Below are 11,875 nucleotides of genomic sequence, written 5' to 3'. Positions count from 1 at the left end.
GGATTATTTCGATTTTTTACAATAACACCGGTTTGTTAAAACATGATTGTATAAAGTCAAGTGCCGCAGCCACACTAGCAGCATAAATTTGCAATGTTGCTCCATGTACTTAGGCTAGCATCATTTCCGGAGCGTTGCACTGTGGATAGCTATCCCGTAGCTATCCCATAGTTCCCGGCGTTCTTCCCCCGCCCTTTGGAATTCTGGGTGAGTCCCAGTTGGCCTGATGGAGGCAAAAACATTAGTAACAAGCGGGTTACTAAGGGTACAGCTCCCCTCCCTTCCGAAAAGCAGCAGGACAACTGTTTTCACCTTTTTTCCTGGGTGAACTGTGCAAACGCCTAGCACGCCAGCATGGACCCTGCTCAGATCAAGACCGCATCGTGGCGTTGTAACCACCTTGCGCATTTCTCGTTGCGTCTATGCTGAAACCAGGACTGCAAAGCCAGAGAGGATGAGGACGGCTAACAGGAGCAGCGACGAAGAGTGCATGAGGACATGGACACGAATTCTCTCAAAGCTGGCCCCTTGCGCTTGAAATCCTGCTGTAAATGGGGCAGGTTCAGTCATTGAATGCCGATTTGGCCCGGAAACAAGCACAGGACGGTGGGACCAGCTATTTTGCAGTTTGGGACGATTCGCAGTGGCTGCGAACATTCGCATTGAGTAAGTGCACTTCCCATGGACATTGTGACTTGCTTCCCCTGCCTGAAACGCAAGAATACCTAAGATGAGAGCAGCCCTCACAGTTTGAGAAGCGAGTGCAATAGCCCTCTGGAAGCTTGGCAATGCCTGACAGCTTACTGTCATCGGGTATCATATTGGAGTGGGAAAATCTTACTGTGGGGGCTGCCGTGATGCAAGTGTAGCCAAAGCAATCATTAAGCTGCTGCTTACGAAGGTTTGTGACTCTGGGAAAATGTGCAGGTCATAGTAGATGGCTTTCTGCATGGGATTCCCTACCTGTGGGGGGTGCGATAGATGACCCATATTTCCTGTCGTGGCACTGGAGCACACAAGGCACCCAGTACGTAACACGCAAGGGGTACTTTTCAATGGTGCTGCAACACTGGTGGATATAAAGGGACGTTCACCAACATCCACATGGATGTGCAGAAGTCATACCTCACGTCTTCGGAACACTACTCTGTTTGAAATGCTGCAGCAATGGGAATTACTTCCAGACCAGAAAATAACAGTTGGGATTGTTGAATGCTGTAGTTATCCTGGGTGACCCAGCCTACCCCTTGATGCCATGCTCATGAAGCCATACACAGGAGCCTGGACAGTAGTCAGCAGCTGTTCAACTACAGGCTGACAAGTCAGAATGGTGGAAGACTGTGCATTGGCCCATTTGAAGATGCTGGCGACATACTGACTCGCTTAGACCTCAGCCAAACCAATGTTTTTACGCGCAGCAGATATCCAGGGCTTATTAGAAGAGCACACACGAAGCGTGCGCATCAGAGAAGCTTTGAAAACGAGTTTCATCACCTCGCCAGGTACGTGTGACCTGTTGTGTTGTTTCCTTGTGAACCCCCCCCTTGATTGACTCATTCCTGTTAAGCAAACCACCCTCCCTTCGATTACAGCTTGCTTTAAGGAAATAAAAGTCACTATTGTTTAAAATCATTGTGTGGAATTATTTATTAAAAAGATCTAGATGTATAAATTCAATAATGGGTGTTGAGAGGATCTGATCAAGCTTATCTCCCGGGTGTAGGTTTTGGAGAAGAGGATGGAGGAAGGGAAAAGGCCACTAAAAAATATTTCAAGAGCGGGGAAATGACAGGGCCTTTTTGCGTTGGACTGGGTGTGCCACGGTGGGGGGGGTGGTTACATCGGTGAAGGTGCGTGAAGACGAAACACAACCGTAAGCTCACGTAGTAGCCCTTGTGCCCCACTGAATGTGGACAGTTCTTCCGTTTTTCATCTCGCTCTGAGCCTCTCTGGATGGCGGCACCGCGGTGTCTGTCATTCGAGGTAGCGCTCTTATAGGTTCATTAAATTTGGCGTGAGGGTCGAGAGTGATTACACAGGGGCTGCCCCCTGGGGTCAGTCTATCGGTGTGTGACCCTGCTGCTGTTCCTGAGCTCCACCGACGTCGGAGGATGTCAGTTTGATCACGCCTTTAGTGCAGCTAAACAATGGTGACAATGGCATGTTGGAGGGAATGGAATAGGAGGCATCACACTAGGAGGGAATGGACAGAAGAATCTGTGCCCACTGAAGCATACTCCCCTCCTGATTCCAAAATGGAAACCCAAGATCCCTGAGTCTCACCATTCCTCTGCTGTCAGCAAATCTCTGTGAAAACCCACTGACAAACTATGTTGCATCCTCTTACAGTGCTAATCCACATAAAGGATGACAACCTACTACTGCTATCAATTATTTTGTTAGCTCAAGTAGCAGAGATCTGGGCAGTGGATCTAAAGGTTTGATGCTAATGAACCATATGCGTGACAATGTGATGCTGCATGATGGATTTTTTTTTTCAGATTCATATTTAAAAAAAAACAGAAACATTACACAGACACACACAGAGAGCTATGTTAAAAAAAATCACAGTGCAAAGTCAAGCAGGCAAAAGCTAAGAAGAGATATTATGAAGGCTGCCTTTGACTATATGAGTTGAGGATTATGCTTTTAATTTCCTAATTGTTCTACAGACCTACACTCTTAAATCTTAAACCGATATATTCTTAAACTTCTATTTCAGAACTCTATTCACTTCTGACACTGAAATTTTCTAGTGGGTTTATTTGCAGAGTATTTTTACTGTAAATAAGTAGAGGTTTCCAAGAGGGTTTACTTCCACAGTATTTCAAATGTGAAATGTGTTAATTGACCTATCAATAATGTATTCTCACTCATCTAATGAAGAAGAAATCCCAGCCTTAAACAATTGGCTCATTTTGTAATAACTCAATCCCTTTAAAATGCTTAACAGCTTATTCTTATTCATTTTGCTTAAAAACTGCATTTTCAATGTGTTTGAGAGACCAACATATCTTTTATACATGTTTTCACAACAGGCAGAGGAAATACCGGCAAAAGGAGGAATCTCTCTAAACTGAAATAATCCTGCTAAATATTACCAAAATACAAATTTCAAATATTTCAAAGATTTAATAAATGTTCTATTTAAATCCAGCTCATTTTTTTAGAAGATAAACATCAAGGGCATGTTCATTGATTTCAACTGGAGTTTTGTCATTGACTTCAGTAGATTCAGGATTTCACCCCAAATAGATAATGATCTAAAAGCATTTGCCCAGTAGCAAAATTGCAGATTAGGACAAAAAAGGCTACTTTTTGCTTTTGGATTTGAAATAGTAAACCTGGGGGTCTCTTTCCCTGCCAGATAAAATCTTTGGCCATTTCACTGATTTTATTTTTTAAAAAGATTATGAATTCAAATCATTCAGAGCAGTGAAAAAGTAACAGCACACTCAGGGGACTACTGTCATATTTCACATTTATTCTCCCTAATCATTTTATTAAAAGGTGCTTCCAGTTAAGGCCATCTGAGAGTTGATTCAGTAACACGATCTAATTAGCTTCATATAAAAATTCAACAGTGGGAATCAATGTGATCCCTAAATACTTTATTCTGTTATTTGAAACTAGAAAAAGACATTCTTTAATCAAGCATTCCTTCATTACATTATATTTTGTCACTATGGTGCAGAGGATTATTTCCATTAATCTTAAACTAGAGATCAGTCCATACTCTTCAAGAACACTTAAAATTAGAGGGACTGGATTTATTTAAACCAGAAAAAAAAGGGAACATCCTCTTTCATCCAGTGATACAGAGTGATCGTTCTTTTCAGTTCTAACAAGTTTCATTTTTGCAATTATTGCTAATATATATGTGTATGGCTCAAGTGAGAAGTCAAATAGAAATGGAGAACGTGTGCAATCCTGCTTTGTTTCTGGAGTGAAAAAGAAAGTCTTAGACTTCTATTTATTAGCATAATATTTTAATGTACATTTACCAGTTGGGAAAGTTGAGATCTTAATTTATTTCTATGACTGTGATAAGAAGCTCAGACTAGATTAACATAATGGCCTATTCTGGCTTTAAAATATAAACATATTTTTCCCCTTCAATGAGGAAAATGGATTTGTTTCTTATTAATACTTTAGATGGATTTCAGAGATGAAATAGATCAGTTGGCAAATCATTTGTTGCTAAGAAAAAAAAAATCAGGAGAAACTCCTAATTTATATACTATTACAACCTGTTTATTTCAACATAGTAATTTGTTGGCTTTTCATTTAAATTGCTTCTTACAAATGAGGCCCAGCTTTATTTTCAACTTGGAGCATGATCTGACAATGTGAACTGTTCCATATTGCAGTTTGAGATTTGTTCTGCATCCTTTCAATTTAATATATATAAATATAGTGACTGGATAGCGTAGTGGTTAAGAGCGCCGCCCTTTGATACGGAAGACCGCCCTTTGATACAAGAGACCGGGGTTCAAATCCTGGTTGGTACCCAACTTTCCAGTAGGGGTCCTTGGGCAAAAGACCCCCTAAACGCCCAACGCTTCACCCTGCCTACCTCAATATGAGAGTGAACAAACTAGGAGAGTCATGCCTGTCTTGGAGCCGTTGCCCGGATTAACAAGGTCCGCCAGATTGAGGGAACCAGGACAATCTGACGATAAGTGGGCCTACTGAACAAACCATTTCATGGACGAGACAAGAGAACCTGGAATTGATGGAATTGCTACTACAAACAGAGACCTAATAGAGGGGATAAGAGATATGAGGGGACTGTGGATGGACAAAAAGAGACCTGAGCAACCACAACTTAATCGATGGAAGTGACTAACAGAACTAGTATAACACCACACCTCCGCCTACCAAAACAAGTAAAGAGGAAGCTGCTCTCACAGCTTGGAGATAGACCACTCCACATCCATCTACCGAATTTGACCCCTAGACTCAGTAAAGACCTCCAGGTATAGTATCGCCCAAACAAGTGTGCAGGCGCCAGCTACCAGAACCATCTGAAGTCACTGTGAAACTCAGAGCCTTTTCAGCAGGACATTAGCAGTGCCTGACTACAGACACCCGATCACCTCTCTCTCCTCCTGTCTACCATTCATCATGAGTCTCTAGTCTGTCTATATCTGTCGATATGTATGTCTGTCATTGAGGACACATGTGACCAGGGAGAATAGTAAACAGCGGATATACAGTAGCTGAAATTTGCGCCGACTTGATAGGTAGCGCTCAAGCCGCATCACTATCCATTATCCACGAGCATCTGTAGCGGGAGGCGCGTCCCGCCGGAGCAGGGAAGACCGAGTGGAAATTCAACGACCCAGCAAGCCCTTATGGCAGCTATCAGAGGAGCAGCATGTTAGGCGATGCGAAAGCATCTAAGTGACAAGATTTAGAAGATACCAAAGTGGAGAGCGACCTGCGAGCCGAGCACAAATCCCCTACTACCCAAGGCGAGCGTCAGCAAGGGCGGCTCCGAACGCCACTTAAACACTGACAAGAGCACATCCGCTTGTATGTGCAGGTCAGAACGGCCTCTCCAGTGTACCGAAAGTGAACTGGTATATAACGAGGGAGAGCTTAGAAGGGATAAGTTTGCGTAGTGTTAGAATATGTAATTGAGATGTTTTGTAAATTGTAACAACATGCGTTAATCTCATTTATAGCACTTATCCAATGTCAAAAGGTAATAGTGTGCGTCATGATGCATGTATGGGGACAGCCCGCTCTGTATCGCTGGGAGAGGAGAGCCATATCTACCGGGCTACAGTGAGAGCACGACATTAACTAAGTCATAAGTCAAGAGAGAACAAAGAAGATACGCTACAGGTCACTAAAAGGCGGTGTGTCACCGGGGGCGCGTGCCAACAGAGAAGGCCCCACACACCCGCGAGACAAGACAACTGTAGGATATCAGAGGACAAGAGGAGACTTTTTGTTACTCCTTCTCCCCGGCCTATGAGAGACAGAGAGCTGGTAGCACAAGGAGAATTCTCCCATGCGAATCGAAACTGGCAGCTCAGGGACTATATGGGGAAAGGAGAATGAAAAACCACCAAAGCGAAGGAACAGAGAGCGTGCGGGAGGGTCTCCTATGTTAGGCTTGGACTTTCAGTCGACGAGCAAGCGTGGTTATGCGAGGCGATCATAAGCGAAGAGATAGTCTATATGTCTCTGGCTATGGTGTGAGGAGTTATGATTAAGGAGTAGCGGGGCTGGTTAATCCAAGAGGATAGAAGGAGAGCCTTGTCTCACTGATAGAAGGCCCTTCTACTACCTGAAGAAAATTTTAGCAAATGTAAGGGTGTAGCGAATCATGTGTAGTGGTGCTCTGGACAGCCCAATGTCTGTTGAGAAACCTGGTAAGAACCCGAAGCTTGAGGATGGCTACATGTGATTGAGTGCGAATTGGTCGTGAGATGTCTAGAGGCAATTATAACTGGGGAAAGTGACTGGTCCTAGATGAGAGCTGCTGGAGAGTACACCTGAATTTTGCTGTGGTCGAGTGAGCGAGGGGACGAGGGTATACTATGCGACAAAGAGGTAAGCTTACCGATTGGATGGGACAGACAGATCACCAGTAACGGTGAGGAAGATGGCATCCTCTAAAAGTAAATCCTGTCCTGGTGGGGTCCTGCGCGTGTAACGTCGTCCCAGATCCAATAGCGGCAACCTCCAGTGAATCTCCCTCTAGCTCAGGAACCGATGCGAGAGTGCTCACTGTCAACCCTATACCTGTGTCACTGATCAGGATGTGCGAGAGGTTAGAGCGAGGGGAACCCGACAGCCCGGGAGAGCTCTAACGTCCTGGAGTCACAGCGCGCAGCGGCGCACCTGCTGGCGTTGCCAGCTGCTCTGATAAGTGCGCTCCATGTACACAGCTGCAGACAGAGACTACAACCTCCCTGTAGGATGGTACATAGCGTTCCGCCAGGGCCCCTCACTCTAACAACCATTCTTGATTGCTGCGACGGCAGCAGCGGGGAGAGACATATGAGCCGTTCCCCTCCTGGTGTGCTGAGAGGAGATTGATTGTCCTGATAATTACCACGTATGGAATGCGGCTGCCAAGAGACACGCTCGCGCACATCTCACATTCTTCGTGCTTCTTGGCTCCCAGCTCCTCAACAGCGCACGTCGCTCCCGCTGGCGGTACCATCTCTCTCAACGATCTGACTGGAGTGAGAACCGACCTTTGAAAGACACCAGGAAGCCCTGTAGTTAGGCTGCCGTGATGCTAGCAGGTGTTCCGAGAATTAAGCGTAGCTAATCGACACGGAGATGCACCACTGGCTTCTAAAAGATCTTAATTGTCGCCCAGAGTGGCGAAATAACCCTGGACCGTCACGCCATTTGGTTAACCATCGTACATTCAGGGGGATAGGAATATCTGTTGTTAAGCACTGGGGGCCGAACATAAAACCTATGTCCGTGCACTGGAGTATAGTAGGCCAGCCGGCTGGCCTTGCCCCATGAAATCCCCGACCTCTGCGCAGCTCAACAGCCATAGGTTGGGCAAGCTATGGGATGCCCAGGGGGGGGCAAGTGTGCTCAGTCAGAAGACCATGCAGTGTTCAGGGGTGGGCATCGGCAAGCCCTGGTGCCGTGATTGGAGCTGGGAATGGTTGGAGGGGATAAGAAGACCACCATGGTGAGCCCACTATGCAGTTCTTTTGTCAGTATTCTCTGCATCCACAGGAGGGAGGACGTGGTCTGTCACAGAGAGAGAGAGAATCTCGCCAGTCGAGCTAAGAGAGACAATAAGGGCGAGGTCTCGAGCAGCACCCCAGATGAGCAGCGCAAGGGCGAGATTCGCTCTACATCGATGGCACTGCATACGTGTCGGGTTAACTCTTGAGAGGCAGACGTTCTGCGGTAGGTAGGAGATCGGGGCGTGTTTCTGATGCAGAGATGAGAGTGGGAGAAGAACACTCGCCGACCCAGAAGCCCACTTCAGAAGCGCGAGCGTGGATGCCGTGAAGAGATAAACTTAACTTGGATAAAGTCCAGGGCATAGGTATGGGGGGTCATTAACAAGAGCCTCCGAAGGTCTAGAAAATGCCGCCCGTCCTCGCATCAGTCCACTCACCAAGTTGGGTCGGACCGTCGGGCCCTTCACCAGGTCCGTTAGAGGGACGTGCCGCTACTGGCGGGTGGAATAAAACGTGTGGTAGGGGAGCGCAGCCATGCTAGGAAGCATGAGCCCCTGCTTCTGTGCGAGGTCGAAGGGCCGGGGCAGTGTTGAGACCACATGCTAGCGTAATTAAGGGTTGGGGCTCCACGGGGGGGTAACACGCCCGTTGGGGGCTAGAGTGAGAATCCCCGAGGAGTACCGGAGCCCGCTAGTTCCATATGGCACAGTTAGGCAGGGGAATGAGCGGGTGAGGCCGAGCCTGCCTTGAATGTCGTAGTAACTACCGGTAACTTGCTCATCTAGATATGCAGCTGCATACACAGTATGGTGAACAGCACTTCATCCATGGGAGGGGCGCGAAGGTGCTGGGGGGCCCCGAGTAGACCCAAAAGGGAGGGACAGGGCGTACTGGGGGAAGTAGCGCTGATCTGCGTGGAGAAGACGGGCGTGGGTCTCTTGAGGCTTCGTGGTCCAAGGGGGGGGGAACTGCAGATAGGACATTTTGTGTAGAGGGTCGCGGTGTATGTCAAGAAATCCGGGTGGGGGCACGTACCGGGGCAGGTCCGGAGGGATTAGGGAGGGAGGGGGAGGGGGCCAGTTCGTGCGCGGAGCAGTGGTATGGGGGTAATGAATCAATTGGGACTCATTCAGGGGGGTCGGGGCGAAAGTCATTACAGGAATCTCGTGGGAGCTGACGGAGGGGTTGGGCGACAGAAGGACTGAGGCTGCACCACTGAAACTAGGTTCTTGGCAGATAACGCCTAGATTTCGGAAAGCGTTTCTGTTACTGGGGGTCGGGGCGCGTGGGATATCTTCTCTTTGGCTGCTGGGTTCGTAGGCTCAGTGTTACCGGGGGGGTTGGGGGTCCGGGGATCAGGTGAATAGGTGGATAGGGTCTCAGTCGTGCTGCCCTGGTTTTGTAGAGGAACACATCTCAATTGGGCGCGGATTAAGTGCGATGTCGGGCTGCCGCATTGTTGGTTGGATTGGCGTCAGTCAGGTGAAAGTATCTCACTTGCTCAGGGGGGGGTAAGTTGAGGGGCCTACCTGGGGAAGGGTCGCCCTGTGATCAAGCAGCCGTCGCGGGGGATCATGCCCAGAGGTTTTTAGGGAGTGAGGGTGTAAAGTGCCTACGATTTTCGGACTCTGATCTTCTCGCGAAGACCCCAACTTCGGGCAAAATGGATGAGGGGATCCAGCCAGCCAATTGGGACCATTATAGTTTAGCGCAGGGCGTTTTGTTCTATCCTTCGCGTACGGCTTCAGCCTCACTTCACACATGGAAGGACCCCTAAGCGCGAGCGGGGGCCCGCACGGCGGTCATTACCTAAAACCAGAATTGCTTTCTGCTAATAGAGGACACCAGACCATTACTCTAGTACCACATCCGGACACACTGAATTGGAACAGCGTCAGTCTTGTCACAGCTTTGCTTGGTGGTTATAATTGGTCCATGGGTCCTTATCTGCTTCTCCAAGTGTTCCCAGTACAATGGGAGTAACTCGGGCAGCCGATCCCTATCGTATACACGCTCGACTAATGGTTCCTTCCGGATTTGGTTCCTCTCCCAGGCTTCTCTGGCTATATCCAATATGCCTTGGGGGTGGCGCCCATATAGTAGTTCGATAGGAGAGAAACCTGTGGAGGCTTGTAGACTTCTTGGATGGCGCACATGAGGTAAGGCAATAGAGTAATCCAGTCTTTTTCCCATCCCGCTCACCACTTTAACCGATCATGGCCTTGAGGGTATAATTGAACTTCTAAAGATTGTGTCTGTGTGTGGTGGTATACAGAGGTCCACTAGGGCTTGTAGCGTGAGCCAATGAACGGGAGATCTTTCAATCACTGGACACGAAGGTTGGTCCCTTGATCAGTGAAGTACTCCTTGGGTAGCCCACCGGGAAAAGATCTGTACTAGCATCCTTAGCTATTGTCTTGAAGCTGTGGTGCACAGGGGGACGGATTCTGGTATCGGGTGCATAGCTAGTAGCAAACAGCACAGTTGGTGGCCACGAGCTGTCTTCTCTAGGGGCCCCAATCGATCCAGGCTATGTGTTCAAATGGTACCTCTATTATGGAAGAGGTATCCTAAAAGGGGCACGTAAGGTGGGCAAGGGCTAATGTAGCTGACACTCTGGACAAGAGGTGGCAGTATTGCCTGACCATCTCTGTACTCCTGGCCAGAAGAACCCCGCAGGATCCTGGCCTTGGTTTTCTCTACCCCTAAGTGTCCTCCAAAATAGGTGACTGTGGCGAGGCTCAATATGGTTTTTTGATGTTTTTGGGGCACCAGAATTGATATGTCCCTGCTCCTGCATGTACTGACACAGTACAGGAGATGTCCTCCGCTAATAAAAGGGGTCCTGGTCCTGGGCCTCCCCTCCATGTAATCCAGCTATCCTCAGCCACGCTCTCCTGACGTTACTGTATCTAGGGTCCTCTGCCATGTCTCCATCTGAAAGTCATCTCTCCCAGGACACCTGCCTGAGCTAAACCCAGGGGCCGGCTTCTGAATTCCTTACCAACACTCATTGCAATCGCGGCTGGGCCAGCCTGGCCACCTTACGCTTGGATTCTCTGATGGCTGCTTGTGTCCATCTGCCTACTAGGGGCGGTTTCTGGCCCTGGTCAGGAAATCCGGTTTCCCAAAGCCTTCTCAGCCTTCCGTCTTTTTTTGTCCTTCCATGCCGTGTGGAGGGCTGAGCGAATAAGATCCCTGAGAAAACTCTGAAACATGGGGTTGACATTCCACTAGTGGAGGTGAGTTGCTTGCCATAGGATCTCAACACCGCCCTCCAGCCCTCTTAGGGGGAGTAAATTATCAACCCCTGGAATAGTCCCTCTCATAACTACCAAGATGTGGGAGTTTAAGGAACATGCCCACGTGTCGACCCTTAATGGGGTTCCCCTGAACCTCTATCTCCATTGGGAAATGGTGGGGTAATGGCTATGGCCGCATGCACCACATCACTGCTATGGTTTGGGCTTGCAGAGCTGGCTACATTTTTAACCAGCTTACCCGAATAAAGGGTGATAGCACTCCCCGATCCACAATGGCTGTAGTCTCTGCTCCATTTATCTTCACAGCCTGGTGTAGTTAGCGCGACTCAATGCGACGACCCCCGCAGGGGAATAAGGGAAGGCATAGAGACCCTCCCAATCCCCCAAAGTTGCATTGCATAGGCTCCTCGTGCGGACACTGTGCCTGCTATGTGTCCCCACCTCCCATGCAAACATCTATAATTGTTTCTAATCATTATCTCCTATCATGTGGGCTAGGGGTTTAGTCCCAGGGTTCCCCACTCAGGCCAATCCCTTCCTTCTGGATCCTCTGCTGGTTTCAGCCCCCCTCTTCCTCCAAGCTAGACTACCAAGGGGGTTGGCTGTTCCCACCTCCAGGGTTGGGGTGGGTGTGTTGCTACAAGGGGCTTTCCTTGGGTAGTCGGGTCAATTCCCTGGCTGTCATGTGTCTTTCGAAAACCAGCGTGATCACTCGGTAGCGGTGGCTGGATCGGTTCTGGCCTCCATTTGCAGAAATCTGGTGGCAGTGCCCTCATGTACAGTCAGTGACGAACCGTCAATAATCTCTTCCAGGTCTCCGGACCTCTGTTTTGCACCACTTTCGTGCAAGATGGATGAGGTCATAAATGGACCCGCAGGGTTGTGTCTTCCTGGTACCCCACTAGAACCACTGGCCCGCACTGCGGCATTACTCAG

Source organism: Chelonoidis abingdonii, chromosome 3 (assembly GCF_003597395.2).
Source record: "Chelonoidis abingdonii isolate Lonesome George chromosome 3, CheloAbing_2.0, whole genome shotgun sequence".
NCBI classification, from domain to species: domain Eukaryota; kingdom Metazoa; phylum Chordata; order Testudines; family Testudinidae; genus Chelonoidis; species Chelonoidis abingdonii.
This window is presented reverse-complemented; position numbering follows the sequence as displayed.